At 37.4% G+C, this 20,305-nt stretch overlaps 1 pseudogene; it reads right to left on the reverse strand.

Moving 5' to 3' along the window:
* Positions 1–19,225: 19,225 nt before the first annotated feature.
* LOC109254476 (elongation factor 1-alpha 1-like) lies at positions 19,226–19,826 on the reverse strand (annotated as a pseudogene).
* Positions 19,827–20,305: the final 479 nt, after the last annotated feature.

A 20,305-nucleotide genomic window follows, 5' to 3' on the forward strand; every position in this document is an offset into this window, starting at 1 on the left:
AAACAGGCATGGAAAGGGCTTGGGAGGATTAGCATATGAAAGCCTCTGGGTAATAATCAAAATCTCTAAATATGGGGAATTGAATCGGGACTCCTTTAATATTCTTTGAGAAACATAAATAAATATCGGAATATTGTGCCTCTCACACAGAGATAAGCCACATTGAGCCCTGGGATTATTTATGTCATGCATGTATCTGTTGCTTCCTTTTCTAGGTCATGTCTATTTCTCCAGTACCTAAGACAGTGCCTGAATTACTTAATAAGTGAATGTATGAATGTGCATGAATATGTCGTATTTGGCTCCTTCCAACAAAATGTCCCAGTTTTCCAAATCAGCATTAATGAACATTTCCAGATGGTGTCACTTTGCTTATGCTCAAACACTAGAGGTCCTCAAGGCCAGGCCAACAGCTGAGAGGAGTGCCCACAGGCTGGAACATAAGCAGAGGGGCCTGTGCTCTGGATGGAAGGCCAAATCGAAGTGAGACAAGTGTGGCAATGAGAGAATAGTTATTAACGCGATGCCAAGAGAAAGGCAAGCCAAAGGCTTAAGATGAACACAAGCTGTGAGATCAGTGGCCAGGAGACATCCAAGGATGATGTCCCAGTTCAAGGTGCCAAATGAAGGAAATATGTTCAGAGATCTGAGAAAGGGATATTCTTCAGAATGTGTCTTTGAATGAGGCAGGTGCAGCTATTGAAAGACACTGGAACACCCTGTGTATCCCCTCTTTCATACTCCTCTCCCACTGAACAGGCCAGTCCAGAGTATCCAAGGCAAGCTTTATAGTGGCAAAAACTGCTGGTGCCCTACCATAAATCATGTTTATATCCTGGTGCTGTACTGGTAGTCACAGTACTCTACACTGTCACATACTTGCAGGGAAAAATAATGATGCAGTAAAAGTTATCTCTGAAGTAAGACACAATCTCCCTGGTTTCCCACTTTTCCAGCCCGTAGGGAGCAAAATGGAGTCTCTCATGTCAAGCAGGAGCCTGTGTCAAGCAATGACACAAGTAAAGGTGAGAGATATCACCAGGACCAGCATCAGCTGGCACCCAGAACTGATAACAAGCAGAAGCAGTGGAGGTCTGCAGGGGCCCAAGACCAATGAAATCCCTTTAAAAAGGGGAGGATTTTTGCAGCAATCTGTCAGACTCTTCAGACACGACCAAAGGCTCTGCCCAATGGATTCCCGAATAGAATTGAGATCCTCCACTGCTTGCACTTAATAAGCAGTAGGTGCCAAGAGCTGACCTGGACCAGACTGAGGCCTTATCTCTACTGCACACCCACAGACTGATTTTGCTTTTGGTTCATTACTTCCCACACCCTTGTGTTATCTTGTTTGTTATGTGGTTTGTCTTATGGTCTGTTCTGTGTGCTGTGTAAGAAGCCAAGTTTAATCACATGGTGAAATGTCATGGAGTTTGGAATCCTGAACCTGCTTTATAATGGTGGTCAACTTTGCTTTATGACTGGATAAAGCTGACGTTGTGAAAAGACACAATTCATTTGTGCATCTTCATGGCATATTTATGACACAACCAATGGCCTTCTGTGGAACCAATTCCTGGGACAATTTCAGTAGGAACCTTGAAGAAAATTCAGTGTTCTCAATCAATGAGCTCCATTTCCACATTTGGTCTTTTCTATCCTTTCATAGTTACTTTTCCTCTTGGGATAAGTCTTTTAAGTTGCCATTGACTTAATCTAGGAAACAACATAAGACTGTGAGAATTATTTAACAGATTCTTAATCTCAACACTTTTTATCTATTAATTTTTTTAATATAGATAATTCTGTTTGTAGGATCAGCTTTTATTGCCATTGTATAAAATTGAGTCCTATGTTGTTTATTGCATATAATTATTTGCGTAGTTTTTTAAAGATCTAATTTTTGATGATTTAAAGCAGGCACTAGTATCTTGTTTCAGCAAATATTTTTTATTCTTGAACACTCTCCAATCCCCACTTTGAAAAAATTAACAGAAAAAAAAAAAAAAAAAAAAAAAAAAGAAAAAATTAACAGAATTGCACATTTTCTTTGTCTTTTCTTTCTCTTTTTTTAAACAGCAACCCAGGCTGTTAACCCAAGATCCATGGGTCAGCTGCATAACAGAAGCCCTGAAGGAGCAGTTAGGAATCGGAAGGTGCCTTACACCAGCCACCCAATGCAAAGGGGTTTACTCGGCTGGAAGCTGCAAGGCCTGTGGTGGGGGATGGGAGAGGTTTTCTTCGCCCTCCCCCCTTGGGAATTACACTCTGTCTTCTTACTGGGAGCAAGGTATTGGGAACTCCCCTTCCACCTAAAAACAGAAAACAAGGGTGTTTTCTGTGGGAATTAGAACTAGGTAGTATTTCCAGAGCTCTTTGGAATTTTCAGGAAAAATGTTGTAAGAACACAAATTATTTCTTTTATTGTTAAATTAAGTTCCTATCATCAATAACTCTCCAAGGGGAGCTTATTTTTTTTTTAATTGGAAGTAACAATGCTGTGAATCACTAACAAGAGAACTTTGCTGTGCAAAGAAGGAAGAGTCAAAAGCATGCAAAATCAGCCTCTGAATAAATTACCTCTGTCCCCCATTTCCCATCACATGTTATGGTCTGCCTGTTGGACAAAAGTGAGAGGGGAGAGGGTGGATGTAAAAGTAGGAGAAATAATTCAAAATGTAAGCCCCAAAGTTCTCACTGAAAGGGAAGGGAGAAACCATGTGTGGTGTGGAGACAAAGAGACATTCCTGATGGAAGGGAAGTCTACTAATGTGGGAAGGAAAAATAAATCCTGTTCTGAGTTATAAGACAAAGAGGAAGTAAAGAAGTGGAAACTCGGGAATGAATGTGAAAAGAATTTGGTCATATTTTGAAATGAGCTCTGGGCTGTACAAAATTAAAGTACCCTGCTTTGCAGACCAACACTAAGGAAATAGTGTTCTAACTTGTTTCATTATCCAGTTTATGTCATCTGTGAAGAATTAGCTCTAGGAACCCTATGTTGACTAATTTATACTATTTAGTTATTCTTAAATGAATAGCTAATGACAATCCAGTTGTGGGGATATAATGATTGGTACCTCCTTTTATTTGCTACAACTACCTGCTTCCAAAGATGGATTCTATTTGGATGTCTCCATGTACCTCTAACCTAAGCATGCATAACAAACAGTTTGGACACTCACCAATTTTCTCATTGATGTGGAGAACAAAGACAAAAGAAAAAATTAAATTAAACTTCCTTACAACGTACATCCCACTGACAAGTCCTTGAGACAGGCAGAGCAACTCTAGGAACTCAACTGCCTCCATGTTAATACTTTGCTAAGGGCAAAAGGCAATCTTAGCTTAACATGATCCTGACCTCCTGAATCTTTAAGTCTCTTTTAACATATAAAAATTCCTTTAGAAACTTCCTTTATTTCTAACCCCGAAGATATATGTTAACAATCAGCCTCCAAGCATAGGGCCCCCTGATATACATCTGAAGGGTCTCATGATTAAAGTTTATTAAACAGTAATAAATGACCTTTTCCTAACAACAGCTAGCCCCTCAAGGTCCTGGAAACCTTGCTTCCAAATTCCTAGAGACTTACACTAGGCCTAGCCCCCTCCCAACTTAAAGTACATTATCAGTCACCCATCACAACCTCAGTGCAACTCTTTCTGCCCACGGGTCCTGTCCCTAAAACCACTTTTTTTGCATCTAAGGTATCTCAAGAATCCTTTCTTGACTGTTTGCTCTGAACTGCAACATTTCCATATCATCATCAATCTCAACGAAAGACCCAGTTTCCTGGATTATATCCTCTCCTGCCCATCCTTCCCCACCTTATTCTTTTTCTATACCAGCTTTTCTCAAAACATGACTTGCAGACCCTTGACATCCCAGTGACCCTTTGAAGGACTTCCTGAGTTAAAAAGTTTTTCATAATAATTCTAAGATTACCTGCCTATTTCACTAATGGTGCAAAACAAGTTTTATAGCAGGTAAAACTGCCATTTTCTTAGCACCAATGTCAGTGTGATGGAACTATACTGGCTGTCGCTATACATATACTGGCACTAAAAAAAAAAAAATGATGAAGTAAAAGTTATCAATTTTATTGAACTTCAGTCCTTAAAGGTATGAAAATAGGCTTGGAGCACTTGTGCTGCATGTTCAAGTATGGCCAGAGCACTGTTGCATTGAGCTGCTATCTGAATCAGCGACTTTTTCACCGAAAACCATTTTTACTCAAATATACAGCTGATGAGATGACTGTGATTACTCAGACTTGGGTATTTGGCAGTGATTTTCCTGAAGATGAATGTCACTTCAAGGAAAACGACGGATGCTATTTTTCAGTGAATTAGTGCATATATATTTTTTAAATCTTTCAGTGTTAATTTCCATGAACAAAAGCTCCTTGGGGTCCTCATTGATTTTTAAGAGTGTTAAAAGACATCCTGGAGCACCTGGTTGGCTCAGCCAGTGGGGACTGTGATTCTTGATCTCGGGGTTGTAAATTCGAGCCCCACGTTGAGTGTAGAGATTACTTAAAATTAAATCTTAAAAAAAAAAAAAAAAAAAAAAAAAAAAAGAGTGTCAAGAGATCCTGAGACCAAAAGAAGTTTGAAAATGGTTGCTCTTTATATATGCTTCCCAGAGTGCATTATTTGGAAGGTTGACTTTGGGATGCTCTAACTCTGTGCTGGCCAATATGGTAGCTAGTAGACACTTGTGCTTACTTAAATTTACATTAAATAAAATAAAAAATTCAGTTCCTCAGCTGTACTAGCTACCTTTTAAGTACTCAACAGTTAAATGTGGCTAGCAGATTATAGAACATTTTCATCATCACAGAAAGCATGCTCTAATCAGGGAGCCTTGCATATACCTTACTCCTTTTGTTCATTCACCATGTTCGTTAGCATAAAAGGCTCTGCAAAGTTCTGAAAAGAGGAACTATTGTTTCATTTTGTTAAAACATGTCTCAAGCTTATTTGAACATGAACTTTATTTTTCACGTGATACCTATTCCCATTCTATAAAACACACGTTGAAAAATGCTGTTCTGCCTTTCTCCGATATTTTTATTTTAACCGTTCCGCTGATATGAGTTTTCGTTGCAAGCAATTTTTATACATCTTTTGGAAGTAAGTGGATATAAATAATAAATTATAAAACCTATCATCTAAATCTAAATTCCACTCCTTTGCTAGTTCACAACTGGAATTTCTGTCTTTGGGGGTGTATTTCAGGATAGATTACTTTTCTGATTATTTCTGAATTTTTAGTCTATGTAATATTTGCATTGAGGTTATACATCTGGATTTCCTACAGAATTTCAGAGACTATCCCTGATTGGGAGTCTCTGTGACTTCTGAGTCTCTCCACCAGTCAATAAGATTTTTGTAAGCTTTAGTTTTTTGTTTTAAAAAACTTTTGGTTTTAGAATAGTTTTAAATTCACAGAATTTAATTTAAATTTAAATTGACAGGAAATTCCAAGAGTTACAGAGTGTTCCTATATACCATATACCCAATTTTCCCTGTTGTTGACTATTGTTGACTATTGTTCCTTATTGTTGACATTACTATAGTACTCTCAACTGCAAGCTTTAGTTTTAAAGTTTCTAGTGTAAAAACAATAGGTTTCCATATTATTTTCCAAATTAAAATCATGATGGTGGCTTTTCCAAACCACCAAACTCCAACACCCCACTATAGAGTCATTATTCCACATTTTCTTGAGCATAGCTCGCTGAGATTCATGATCTTAGCAATTAAGTCCCACATCCCCCCACATACTTCTCCCAGTAGGGGAGCAGCTGGGCTGGTGATGCTGGAGCCTGGGCTGTGAGCAGGCAGTGCTAGTTAGCAGCAGTAGGATCACAAGAAAATAGGCACAATGAGCACTGTGCCCTTAGTCAGGGTTAGGAAGTAAGGAAGTAAAATGTGGAAAGCACAGAAGTTCCAAAGTGAAGTCAGCAGTGGAAGACAGAGGCAACTGAAAAAACCACCAGAAGGTAAGAAATACAGAGAAGTGCAGAGCATGGATTGCCTATAGATGAACTCATGAGTTGGGATGGAGCTATTAAGGACCCTGAACTGGTATGGTTGAATTATGCATTTTCTTTAAGAAAGTGGTTTATTACAATAGTATGCATATTGCTCAGTTTACATGCTGTTTTAATTTTTTTCTCTCATAAAATCAAATCATGTGTATTTATATTCATGTTTGTGAATGCATATACAAAGACAGTCTGGAGCATATATACCAAACCATAAACAGTGATTACTTCTGGGAATAATTACATCTGGAAAGGCTGGGGATTAGAGTGAGGTGATATGATGGTGGAGTTTCACTGACTCTATACTTCCATAGTGTTTCAATTATTTACAAAATATGGTAATGTATACCTAGGTAAATAAAGAAAACAAAAAGTAGAAGTAATATATGTTCGTTTACAAAATTAGGAAATACTGAAAAGCATATGGAGACTATTTTAAATTATATTCTCATCACACTGTGATAACCATTTGTTTAAGTGAATTTCTTTCCCCATCCCTACCCCATCCTCTTAATGCTTAGATATATGGATGTGGTATGCTATAATATTATTCAAAAATACTTGGTGCCCTTCCCTGTCTAGTTGAAGTCCAATGAGGCCATATTCCTTCAGCCAATGAAACAGGAATAGAAATGATGTGAGTCACTTCTGGGCAGAAGTTTTAAAAGTCCACTCATGCTTTTGCAATCATAGAAGCTTGTCTCAAGATGGAGCCTCTGTCATCTTTATGGGTTTCTTGGTGACCTGAGATGGACAGGCAGCATCAGAAGAAATAAACTTTGTTATTGTAAGCTCTGGAGATTTTCATGTTGTTAATGAAACATAAATTAGCTTACCCTGACTGATAGAAAAGATAAACACATATCTGTGTGTATTATGTAAATGCAACTGTATGTATGTGTGTGTGTGCACAAAGAGAAAAACATACATAATATAAAAAATTCATTGTCACTATGAAGGTGGGTTTACTCTGTATTTTGTATGTTACTCTATTTTGTATGTTCCTTTTTTGACTTAATACATTATTATAAATATTTTCCCACCTTACCAGATAGTTTTTGGAACTAAGATTTTAATGCAAGATGATACATTATGATTTAATACAGTAATGGCCCTGTCTCATTCCATTTCATGGACTTACCATCATGTATCTCCTGTGTGTGGACATTTAGGTTGTTTCCAAGTTTGGTTCTTGTAAATTATCAATAAGTGTATTTGTCCACACCTCTGACCTATGATAAAGGTCATACCTAATTAGGATAAATACCATAAAATGGGATTACTGTTCATTCTAGAGCTGACTGACTCTCACCCTCCTGGCTTCCTATACCACCCCCCCCATCTCCACAGGGTTCATGTAGGTCAACAAGGTGAAACAGTGCAGCTGCCAACCCACAGGGATAGAGGCACTGAGTCGCTTGCACGTTTTGATAGATGAGATCATAATCTCCTTATCTTTTCCAGCTTCCCTCTGTTCAGCAATGACAAGGTGGAAATTTTTTTTTCATTCAAGAATATTCATTAAAAAAACTAAGAGTAGAGCAAAACCATATTTACAAAATGTAACTTTCTGCTGTTAATGAAACTGCTAGTCAAAGATTACCCATCAGGGTGCCCAGTCCCCAGCCTCTCCCTCACTTCCTCCCTGACCGGGTTAGATGTGATAGTTGCCTGGGCCCTCCCAGAACCATATTCCTGGTCTTCTCCGCAGCCCTCACCTTCAGTTGTGGAGTCACCCCACTCATCGCTCCTGCTGCGCCCTGCACTAACATGAAAGCAGTATTTCCCCTCTCAATTACAACTGATAGTTTCCTTTTGTCTTGTCATGAAGCTAGATTGTGGTCTTCTCCAAGGCACAGACTGTATTTCATTCCCATAGCTACAGTCATTAGCACAGTACCCAGAACAGAGCAGACTTAGAGTAAATATTGGGTGAATGCATGCATACAAATAGGAACTAATGCATAGATTCTTGCATGCCTGCATGAATGAGAAGTTCTAAGGAGACATGCAGAAAGTGTTTTTCCATCTCTAGAATCTGAAAGGGAGCATCTTCCTGCCTCAGGGTGGTTGCCTTTTGTATCCAGATGAGTGGTTTATCTGTAAGATGTAAATGCTTATAAGCTAGGTGTTCACAACTTGGAGAATTCATGGATCTTTGAGGAACATCCTGAAAACCAAAGAGGCATGTTCTTTTTTTCCTATCTTAGGACTAAACCTCAGTTATGAAAAGTAAAGAGAAAAGAAAATAAGAGCACAAGGAAAGGCCTTTATCACCATGTATCTTGGAAGCAAGAGACACATTCTCTAGTTTCACCAGGCAATGCCTGAATACACAGTTTGGAGAGCAGGCAGGGAAACAGGCACTCTTAGTCATCATTGGTGGGAGTGTAAATTGATGTAAACATTTTAGAGGTAATTTGGGAGATATTTATAAAAAATGTAAATGCATATACCATCTGACCAAGCAATTCCATTTCTAGGAATTTATCTCCTAAAAAGCTTGTATAAGTACATAGAATGTATAAGGATGTTAACTGTAGCACTATTTGTAATAATCAAAGATTGGAAATAATCCAAATGTCCATCAATGGGGATTGGATAAATAATGTTACATCAAAATAGTGGAATATGATATATTTTTATCCTTTAAAAATGGATACAGCCCTTTATTTACTGACATGCAGAGATATCCAATTTAAATTATTTAGTGATGAAAGACAAACTGTGGAGCAGTTTATGTAGTATGATTCCATAGTCTAGAAAGAAGATGTACATGCATAGGGGAAAGACAAGAAGGATACAGGGCAAATTTATCAATGCCTACCTCTGGTAAGTGGAAATTACCTACCTCTGGTAAGTGGAAGTTTTTTTTAAACATTGATTCATTTTTGAGAGACAGCAGAGAGCCCGATGTAGGGCTCAAATCCACGAACCATGAGATTATGACCTGACCAAAGCTGGATGCTCAACTGACTGAGCCACCCAGGTGCCCCAAAGTAAAAACAATTATTGATTGCTGCTTTCTCAAGTCCTAGGCTGAAAATTTACCTGTTCTTGAGTTGTAGAAAACTTTAATAATTTTAAATATTTCCCTCTGTGGTAATTAAATGGTGGAAGGAACAACACCGAAAAATACTAGAAATTTCAAAATCTGAGCTACCTGATCCACACTCGAGTAATAAATAATATCTGGTGTCAGGTGTTATACATGCTACATCATAGCCCTGTGTTGGATTCTTTTTCAGTTTAGAAACTTGTGAATAAGACCATTCATAAAATATGCAAGGTGACAGTGGATACTGGCCCATGAAACAAGTCAGACTTGGTGTGGATTGAATTTTATTTGATTTATTCTTAGGTTCCCAGAACAAATCCCTCAGTAACAGTTCTGACTGGTGTCTGTTTTTTGGTTGGTTGGTTTTATTTATTTTGCTTTTGTTGTCCTTATAGGTTGCCATGCATGCATTCTCCCTGACAACATGATTTCTCGATATTTCAGGACTGAATTCTTTTTCTGACCACATTTCCCACTTTGCTTGGGATCTTCTAGCAGTAACAGTACCAAACTTTTATCAATTCCCACAAGAATTGGTTGCCACTCTCAACCTAGTGACACATCTAGCTCTAGACACCCAGCTTTAGACTAGTAGGTCCCTACTATTCATATATACCTCCAAATAATTAAAGCAATCCATACCAGCATCTGGCCATATCCTCCTGCACTTTGGGCATGCTGAAGAATGGACTAAGCTCACTAAACTGCCATGTTCTTTTTTTGCTGTAGCTCTGGGCAAAATCTTTAAGTGGTTGCTAGATTGCTGGCCAAGCGTTTGAATTATGCTACATAATGTAACAAGCCATTTCAGCTGGGATCCAGGCACTTCTAATATAAACACAACCACCAACACCTAGGAAGTATTTGCTGTCATTTGACATGCGTGGGTGCGTGTCAGTTCAATAACTAGGTTTGGGGTGGGCAAGAGGGATGATGAAAACCATGAAGATGAAAACATGACCTCCAGCCTCTAGGACTGGTTTTGAGCCCCAAGACTTATGGAAATTTTTTTTCAAGAAGCAGCTCTGATTTAGAGTCCAGGTGTCAAAGAGTATCACAGAATTGAGAAGGGCCATTTTCTCCATCTCCTCGTGGAATCCAGCATTGTTCTGGCATATAAGATTGGAGGCTTTGGGAACACTGAGAGACAGCATTCTTGGTATATTCTGATTCAAGTGTTACACAGTGGACTTCCTCAGCAGAGACAGCGATAAAAATTTCATCCAGCTGCTTGCCAGCAATGAATGTTGACAAATGATAACTGGAGCTTTCCAGGAAAAATACTTTGGATGCCCAAGAGGGCCAGGATGGAGATGTCTGTAAGACTATGCACTATCCCCTCACACAGTAAGTAAGCACTCAGTACAGATTAACCAATGAATGAGTGAATGAATGAATGGAGAGTGCCATATAGTGATGAAAGCTGAAATATTGGTTCATAAATATGGGGAAGAAACTTGTTTGGGGACTCCTAGAAATAACCAGGATCATTTTTGGAAAAAATAGCTCCTGTTTAAAAAGGATACAATTTGGATCTATTGTAATTTATGAATAGCTGTAGTATGATCAACAGGCTGGTAAAGATAGGTGAAAATTGAATTAGGAATCTTTTCTGAACCCAAATGCTGAAATAACTCTTTTTTTTCTTAATGTTTATTTGTGTTTGAGAGAGAGAGAGAGAGAGCGCGCGCAAGCGTGTGAGCCTGAGTGGGGGAGGGGCGGGAGAGAGTGAGATACAGAATCTGAAGCAGGCTCCAGGCTCTGAGCTGTCAGCACAGAGCCTGACGCGCGGCTCAAACCCACATACCGTGTGATCACGACCTGAGCCGGTGGGACGCTTAACCGACTGACCCACCCAAGTGCCCCAGAAATAACTCTAATTAAATAGATGATTATAGGCTTTTTCCCCCCCAGGAATAACATCATTTCTAAAATTGGTCAGTATCTATGGCAGTGGTTCTGATTAGATTTTACACAGGCAATAGGGTCTGTAACTCCAGACTGAAATAATCCTGCTTTCAGAAATGTAAATAAGCATAACGGACAAAAGTTCTGTGGACACAGTATAGCATACTATGTGGTTTTGCCCTCTCTCTGGATTAGTTCACACCAAAGCCAAATGCGGGACTACCTGTGATTATGAGTGCTTAGATATAAAGTCTCGGATGAGCCACAGCCTCTGTTAAACTATAACAAGCTCCCTTCTAGTTTTCAGACCTGATCTATCACAGAACTTTGTGTTTGCATTTTGAGTTTTATTTCCAGACCAGGTTTCAAATAAGGAGAAGGAAGGAAACAAAGGTAAATCTGTCTGGCTGTTAAGGTTAGGCAGTCAATTTGGCAGCTGGGCTTATATAACCTTTAACTTCTCCTAATTGGAAACATTCAAAGTACCTGGCTCTCCCCAGGATGCCAATTTGCTAGAGAATCTGTTTGCAGCCTCCTTGTGAGAAGTCAATTTAAAGTCTTAGCCAACAAAAACAACAAAACCTTCATCTCCATGAAACAAGTTATACTCCATTGTTTGCCAGACTCATTGTGAGTTGAAATTTTAAACTGACTTAATTTTAAATTCATTCATCTTAATTAATGTACACCTTATTCAATCACAACCATTCTTCTACAAATAGGTCAAACCTTCATAAGCCTTCAGAGGGAAGCCGTTCATAGAGATGTTTTTTTCTCTCACTGATGTCAGAAGGTGACTCTTTTAATATTAATTTCCAGGTAAAGGTTAGAAATAGTTAAACTTTGTCATTCTCTTAGTATCTGGTAATGACTATTATACTGAGTTCAAATTAACATTCCATCAAATATGGCTTGTGATAAATCATGTATCTTTTTAACAATAAAATGGAAAGCAAAGGGGAATTTCAGCTAGTTTTAAACAACTTGGAAACTCAATTTATTTTCATATAGAATTTCAGGATTATATGCAAGAGAGTGAATATGTCCTTGATTCTACAATTTTATGGGCTTGTCTCCATCTCTATCCCTTTCTATAGCTTCATTTACAATTTACAGCCTGTCTGAAGCTGAATTCAGTAGCTTTCCTTCCAAGCCTACTTGTCTTTCTCTACTCCTAGTATTAGTATCTGGCACCTCTAACCACTCAGTCCCCTAAGTCAGATATCTAGGAATCATGCTATAGTAATCTTTTTTCTTAAAAACAAACAAAGAAAGAAAGCTTTATTGAGATATAATTCACATAACATAAAATTCATCTATTTAAAGTGTGCAACGTGGTGGTTTTTTTTTTTAGTATATTCACAGAATAAGTGAGATTGGTCTATAATTTTTTGTGTGTGTGATCTTTGTCAGGTTTGGTATTAATATTATACTCCTTTCTTAGAAGATTTAGCATCCCCATATCCTATGGTGGTTCCAAAATGCAAAATCCATGGGTGAGTATCACTGGCAGTAGGTATAGGAGAGGAGGGCTTGAAATTTTTTTTCTGGGTCCCACATGCTGTGGAACTAGGGTAGAACTGAAGAATCTGATTAAAAAAAAAAAAAGATGGTTTGAATTCTATCAAACCATAGAAGACAAGATCATCCCAATGCTATTTAATCCAATCCAGATTACAGGAAAAGAAAGAAAACCAATCCCACTTGTGAAAGATAAAAAAAAATCTTAAATGTTCACAAAGAGAACCAACAACATATTTAAAATATAATAATGTATTTAATTATATTTAAAATATAAAAAATAATGTATGTTTACAAAGTCTATTTCCAAGGATATAGGAGTTTTTCCATAGTAGGTCATCGGTTAATATGACTCGTCGTGTTAATACAGCTAGGGAGAAAAATCAGCTCATTGCCTTCATAAATGCCAAAAAAGGCATTTAATAAAATTTAACATTCATTCATGTTGAAGATATTTAATTAAATAGGAATTGAGGGATACTTCAGCCCATAAGCCAGCTTCTTACTTAATGGGAAAACATTACTGAAAGTAGAACGAAGACATAGATGACCATCACATCCATTACTACTTATCATTGGAAACAGAGATATTAGCCGATACAGTTAGACAAGAGAAAGGATTTACTCATACAAGAGTTAGAAAGAAGACCAAAAATCTACCTCTCTTTATAGATAACTTGATTATATATCTGGTAGACAAAAAAAATGAATGGAAAAATTAATAGAAATTATAAGAGAATTTAGTAAAGAAGTAGCATATAAAATGAATATAAGTAAGTCAATAGCTTCATGTAAACAAATAATAAGCAGATAGAAGAAATAATGGAAGAGCAACACTATTTCAAAGAGCAAATGTCTAAAAGAAATGTTCATACTTCTTTGAAGTAAAGTAAAAAAAGTGACTATGAAAAATACTTCCTTTTCGAGTTGTGTCCATTAAAATTAAGAGGTAGGAAATAAACCATTTGTATATGATTAACTGGTTGTCAATATCTTCTATGGTCTCTACAAGTTAAAGATACTTATATGTGTATCAGTCATTGCCACTTCTGACTATATACTCCAGAGCAAAATTACAGCTTGTGGGATTCATGAGTGCTGTGTCTTCCAGTGCTTGGGGTGCTCTCAGTGACCTGTGGTCCAATTACTCAATCCCCAACTGGCAGGGGGTTCCCATAGTAAATGTTGCTACTCTCCCAGAAGTTCCATTACTACCCTGTCTACCACCATAGACACATGTTTTACTTCCCTCTTCCCTGAGAATTAGCTTGAAAGTTCCAGTATAGATATTGGAGGAGAAGAGGGATGGTTTCTGCTGGGATTTTGAAGTAAAATGGCAGATAATTAGATATATTTCTGATACTCTCAGTTAGAACTTGGAATACAATTTAGTATAGAAACTATGTGATTGAATGCATTAGGTGTTAGACTATTTCATGTGTATTTTTGAGGTGTAATTATAAGTTGGTGAGCCTCCTTAAAGACACTAGAAACAGAAATTTACTATGTAGTCTGAATTCCAAAAGCCTTAAAAGCAAATTATGCTCAAAAATTTGTTGCTAATTGTGCTACAAAAATAAATTGTGTTCATCAAATCAAGAGGAAGAGCAATTGAAACAAAACACATTTCTGATGATATGTAATTAGAAAAACAACTCAAAAAATAATTGCCAAGGCAGAGGAAAGACTTCACCTTACATACTTTATTCCCTCTGAATTTTATACCACATGTATTGTGATAATTATTCCCCCCAGTAAGATTTTTTTTAACTTAAAAATTGTTAAAAGTAACTGCCAAATTATATATTTAGAACATTTCTCTAAAGTGCAAGTGAATATAAAGTGCAAAGTGAATATTCTTTAAAGTCTGGTGCTTTTGTTCTATTAAACTTGGTGGTGGTTGGTTATGGTGCTGATAAACCTCAAGTAAGACCTCAAGTAAGCTACAATTGCTGTAAAATTACTCTACATGCTGGCTACCCATCCCTGTAAAAATAACTATACCATTGTGGGAGTAACTTGTTTTGCCTTAACTACAAAATAACTATCTTTAGTAGGAACATTGATTCCCTCTCCTGGAGTTTCCTTCTAGTTGAAGGGAGGTCAATTAACATAATCCTCCTAACTCCTCTCTATCCCCCTACTCTACCCTAGGAAGGACCTGAGCATGATTTTAGGAGCAGAAACTGGGCAGTCAGAGCCCCACCTTCCTCCTTTCTTCCTCTTAAGGGCCAGCTGGCCACAGGAAGCACCCATATCTCCAAGCCACAGGGCATAACTAATTGTCACATAGGCCACCAGTGGTGGTCCATGCCCAAGTGGGTGTGTCAGCCTAATTCTGGAGTTCAATATTGCTCGCAGACATAAGTAAGCCATATGTTTGTCAATGTGGTAGAGGTTTAATGGTATTTCATTGTGATTTTATTTTACATTTCCTAGATTACTAAAAAGTTGAGTATTTTTAGATATATTTGCATTCTATTTGTGTGCTCACTTTTCATATTGAGGTTTTTTATTTTTTAATCCATGAGCATCATATATATCATTCCATTTTATTTAGATGTTATTTAAGGTCTTTCGATAAAATTTCTTAATTTTCCCATAAAGGACTTGCACATCTGTTGTCAAGACTTACTCCTAGGTATTTAGGCATTTTGTCTTGTTGCTATTGTAAATAGTACTTTAAAAGTAATTTTTTTTCTAATTTGTTTCTGTTATTTAGAATTGCAATTCACTCTCATTTGTTGATTTTTTAATCCAGAAAACTTATTAAATTAATTAAGTCCAATTGTTTATCTAGAAATCTTTTAAGTTCTTCCATACAGGAAATTTTATTATCTACAAATGAGAATTTTGTTTTTTTCCTTTTTGACTCTTGTGCCATTTCTTTCTTTTTTCCATTTGCTTCTTTTTCAGGTGTGTGTGTGTGTGTGTGTGTGTGTGTGTGTGTGTGTGTGTTTTCCTCCAAGTCTTTATTTATTTATTAAATGTTTATTTATTTATTTTGAGAGAGCATGCGTGCACAAGCAGGGGAGGAGCAGATAGCAAGAAAGGGAGACAGAGAATCCCAACCAGTCTCTGCACTGTCAGGGCAGAGCCCAATGCGGGCTCCATCCCATGAACCTCAAGATCGTGACCTGAGCAGAAACTTAAGTTGGACACTTAACTAACTGAACCACCCAGGTGCCCCCAAGTTTTTATTTAAATTCCAGTTATTAACATACGGTGTAACGCTAGTTTCAGGTGTAGAATTGAGTGAATCAACACTTATATACACGCAAGTGCCCTCCTTAATCCCCATCACCTATTTAGCCAATCTGTCCCACCCACCTCCTCTCTAGTAATCACCGGTTTGTTCTCTATAGTTAAGAGTCTCTCGGTTTTCCTCTCTTTATCCCCCCACTATGTTCATTTGTTTTATTTCTTAAATTCCACATGTGAGTGAAATCCTATGGTATCTGTCTTTCTCTGACTGACTTATTTTGCTTTGCATGATACTCCCTAGCTCCAACCATGTTGTTGCAAATATCTTTTTTTTTTTTTTTTTAATCTTACCACACTGGCTAAGATCTCTGGTTCAATATTGAATAGTCATGATAGTAAATATATTTTTCATAAAATGGAAAAATATAATAAAAGTTGTGATACTGGATATCCTTGTTCCTGATCTTACAGGGAATGTGTTCAACATTTTGGCATTAATTATAGCATATGTACGTATCTCTAAACAATATATTATTATACATATAACATGATGTTAAATCAATATTTTATTTCTGAAAAAAAACCTAATAACTTATCTTTTTATACATTGATAGGTTTGTGATTATTGTTCAAGATTAAGATTGTGCTGGATTTCATATCAAGGTATTTTAACATCATAAAATAAGCTAAGAAGTTTTATTTCTGTTCTCTGGAAATAGTTATCTAAGGATTGAAATTATTCTAAGTCAGCATTATCCTTCTTGATTTTTTTCTGCTTTATCTATCACTCGTTGAGGTAATTATGATACTCTTTCACTAAGATTGGATTTTTTTCTCAATTGTTGAGTTGAATGTGCTTTATATATACAGTGAGTATTGAACATGTGTCTCTACTCTTAGCTTGTTATATTGTGTTTTTATTTATTCCACTTTACTATTTGCTAAAATATGCCTGTAAAAATTTGGGCGGCACAGTGCTTTTTTTTTTTTTTTTTGAAGTAGTTCTTAAATTGTTTTAATTTCTTTAAAGGATATAGATAATTCAGTTTTCCTCCTTTTTTCCTTTTCCTTTTTCTTTTCAATTTTGTAATTTACATTTCTCTAGGAATTCATCTACCTCATGTAAGTTTCAACTCTATTGGATAAAGTTATTTATATGAGAAAACTAATAAGTATCTATTGAGGATGTCTTATGCACTATTATACGTACTGTACTTTTGTGTTCTAGAGTCTATTTTTTAAAGTTTTTTAATAGCCTTTTTGAGACATAATTATAGACAATAAACTGTACATATAAAAGTATATGATTTGATAAGCTTTTTTTTGTTTTCAATTTGATAAGTTTTAACATTTGCAAACATCCCAGAGACCATCAGCACAATCAAAATAGTGAACATTATCCCTTATCCCCAAAAAGTTTTCTCCTGCCCTTTGTAATCCTTTCAGAGTACTCCCCCCAATGCCTGTGATTTATAAGATTATTTCCCAACTGGCTAGTGGTAGTAGACACCACTCCTTTGTGAGTTCCAGGCATTCTTTCCTTAAATGCCTTCAGGTGTTCCTTTCTCTGACCTCAGGTGGTTTCCTCCCACGCTTGTGCAGATGTCCTAGGTTCTCTTCGTGTGAAGCTCTATCTCAACGCAGACACTCTGTCCTGCAAACCCTAGCTTCTTTGAGCTCCCTGGACTCTCAGCTCTGTATTCTTGAACAATCAACTCCTCAGCACCTTGGGGAATCTGCTGGACTCCACCTTGACTCCCCTTCTCTGAACCCCAGCCTGGAAACTCTAGCCTGGAAACCTGGAAACATGGTAAGTTGGGGCTATCACAGGACTCTCATTTCTGTCGTTTGTCGTCTGTTTTGCCTCTCTCCTGTTTTCCTCCTCTTGGGAACTATTGCTCTTTGTTCTCTGATGTCCAGTCTCTTGAAAACTATCTTTTCTTACGTTTTGTGTGTTTTTTCGCTTGTTTTAGGAAGGATGATAAATCTGGTCTCTGTTACTCCATCTTGGCCAAAAGTAGATCATAATATCCTTTATGTTTTTAGTATCTACAGTATCTTGTTTCCTCTTTCAGTTCTTTTATTTCTCTTCTTTTTCTCCTGGATTAAATTTGCCAGAGGTTTGTCTAATTAGTCATTTTAAGGAAACAACTCTTGCTTCCTGATTGTTCCTTTCATATATTTATTTTCAATTTCATTCAATTCTTATTTACATTTTCTTCCACTTCTTCATTCTGTTTTGTCTAACTTAGATTATAATATCAAATCCTTGGGCTTTTTTGTAAGCACTGAAGACAAATCTACAACTTGGTAACACTTTAGCTGCATCTCAAAGTTTGTTCTACGCTGTTTTCATTGTTCAATTCTAAAGAATTTTATAAATCTATCATTTTATTCTTTGATGAATTTTTAAAAGTGTTTTAATGGATTTTTCCTTTTTTATTAATTTCTAACTTAATTGCATTGTAGTCAGAGAAATTTATCTGTGAGATATAGTTGTTAGGCAATATGCTGTACATATGTAAAGTGCATAATTTAAGGGGCGCTTGTGTGATGCAGATCTGTTTGTGGGTTCAAGCCCCACATCAGGTTCTGCACTGGTATTCTCTTCTCTCTCTCTCCCTCTCTCTCTGCCCTTCCCCTCCTCACGTGTGTGTGTGCTTTCTCTTTCTCAAAATAAATAAATAAACTTTATTAAAAAATAAAGTGTATAATTTGGCAAGTTGTAGCATATGTAAGTACCCATGACACCATTACCACAATCAAGATAATTAATTTATCCATCACTAGAAGATTCCTGATGTTCATTCATAGTCTCTTTGAGCAGGCTTCAAATAGATCAGGCTGAATAACAGAATTTTTTTCTTATTAAACTTTGTTTTAATGAATTGCAAAATTCTGTAAAAGATTTTTAGTCAAGTTGTTTCCATTAAAGGGGTGCCTGGCTGGCTCAGTCAGAAGAGTGTGCCATTCTTTTTTTTTTTTTTTTAATTTATTTTTGGGACAGAGAGAGACAGAGCATGAACGGGGGAGGGGCAGAGAGAGAGGGAGACACAGAATCCGAAACAGGCTCCAGGCTCCGAGCCATCAGCCCAGAGCCTGACGCGGGGCTCGAACTCACGGACCGCGAGATCGTGACCTGGCTGAAGTCGGACGCTTAACCGACTGCGCCACCCAGGCGCCCCAAGTGTGCCATTCTTGATCTTGGGGTTGTGCATTTGAGCCTCACATTGGGTGTAGAGATAGCTAAAAATAAAAATAAAAAATGTTTCCATTAAAAAGTACTGATATTTTTTAAATTGCCACACATACACAAAAACAAATGGTCCACAAAATGTCCTCCTTTCCTTCTGAAGGTTTTACAGTGCATTGTATCATCAAACCAGTCTTTTACCAGTAAACTTAAATGCCCAATGGAGACAAACAGTTCTGAGACCATTCTTCCACCACTGATTAAGACTGGAGTGGCAAATACTATTCATTTAGCCTTCTGGGTAGACTTGACGACCTTGCCAGCTTCAGCAGACTTCTTGTCCACCTTCTGGATGACACCCACAACAACCCTTTGTCTCATGTCACAAGCAGCAAAATGACCCAGAAGAGAATTATCAGAAAGGCTTCTAACACACATGGCTTGCCAGGAGTCATATTAATGATGGCAGAATCACCAGATTTCAAGAATTTGGGGGCCATCTTCCAGCTGGTTCCCAGAATGACAATTAATTTTCTCCTTCAACTCGGCAAACTTGCACGCAATATGAGCTGTGTGACAGTCCACAACAGGTGCATATCTCACACTGATTTGGCCTGGCCGGGATAACCACCTGAGCCATGAAGCCAGCTGCTTCCTTTGGTGGGTCATTTTTGCTGTCAGCTGCATTGCAGCCACAAACATCTTTGACAGACACATTCTTGACATTGAAGTCCACTGTTGTCCCCCGGAAGAGCTTCACTCAAAGCTTTATGGTGCATTTCAACAGACTTTACTTCAGTTGTAGCACTGACTGGAGCAAAGATGCCCAACCGCTGGGTCTGAGAACACCAGTCTCTTTGAGTACCAGGTCAAGGACTGGTTTCATATAAATGACTGCTAGGATAATGTTGTTGGCAAGTAACAGAAAATCTAACTTAAAATATGTAAAACAATAGGAAAATTTTACTCTCTTATTTAAAAAATTTTACTATCTTATTTACTATCCTAGAGGAAGGGTGCCTCTAGGGTTACTGAATTCAGCAGCTCAGTGATATCACCAAGCTCTCAGGATTTTTACCCTTCCACCTTCTATCCTGCCATCTTTTAGGATAGCTCCCTTCCTAGTTACAAGATGGTTGCCCCTTATCCCAGATCAGATGCAGACATAAACAAGATGCAGACATAAATGAGCTCACCTCATTCTTGTGTGCCATTTTTTTTAAGTTTATTTATTTTGAGAGAGACAGAGATGGGGGAAGAGAGAGGGAGAAAGAGAATCCCAAGCAGGCCCAGCACTGTGGGAGCAGAGCCCCATGCAAGGCCCAACCCACATAGCCATGAGATTGTGACCTGAGCCAAAACCAA

Source organism: Panthera pardus, unplaced genomic scaffold, assembly GCF_024362965.1.
Source record: "Panthera pardus isolate Hobbes unplaced genomic scaffold, ASM2436296v1 HiC_scaffold_10, whole genome shotgun sequence".
Taxonomy (NCBI): Eukaryota; Metazoa; Chordata; class Mammalia; order Carnivora; family Felidae; genus Panthera; species Panthera pardus.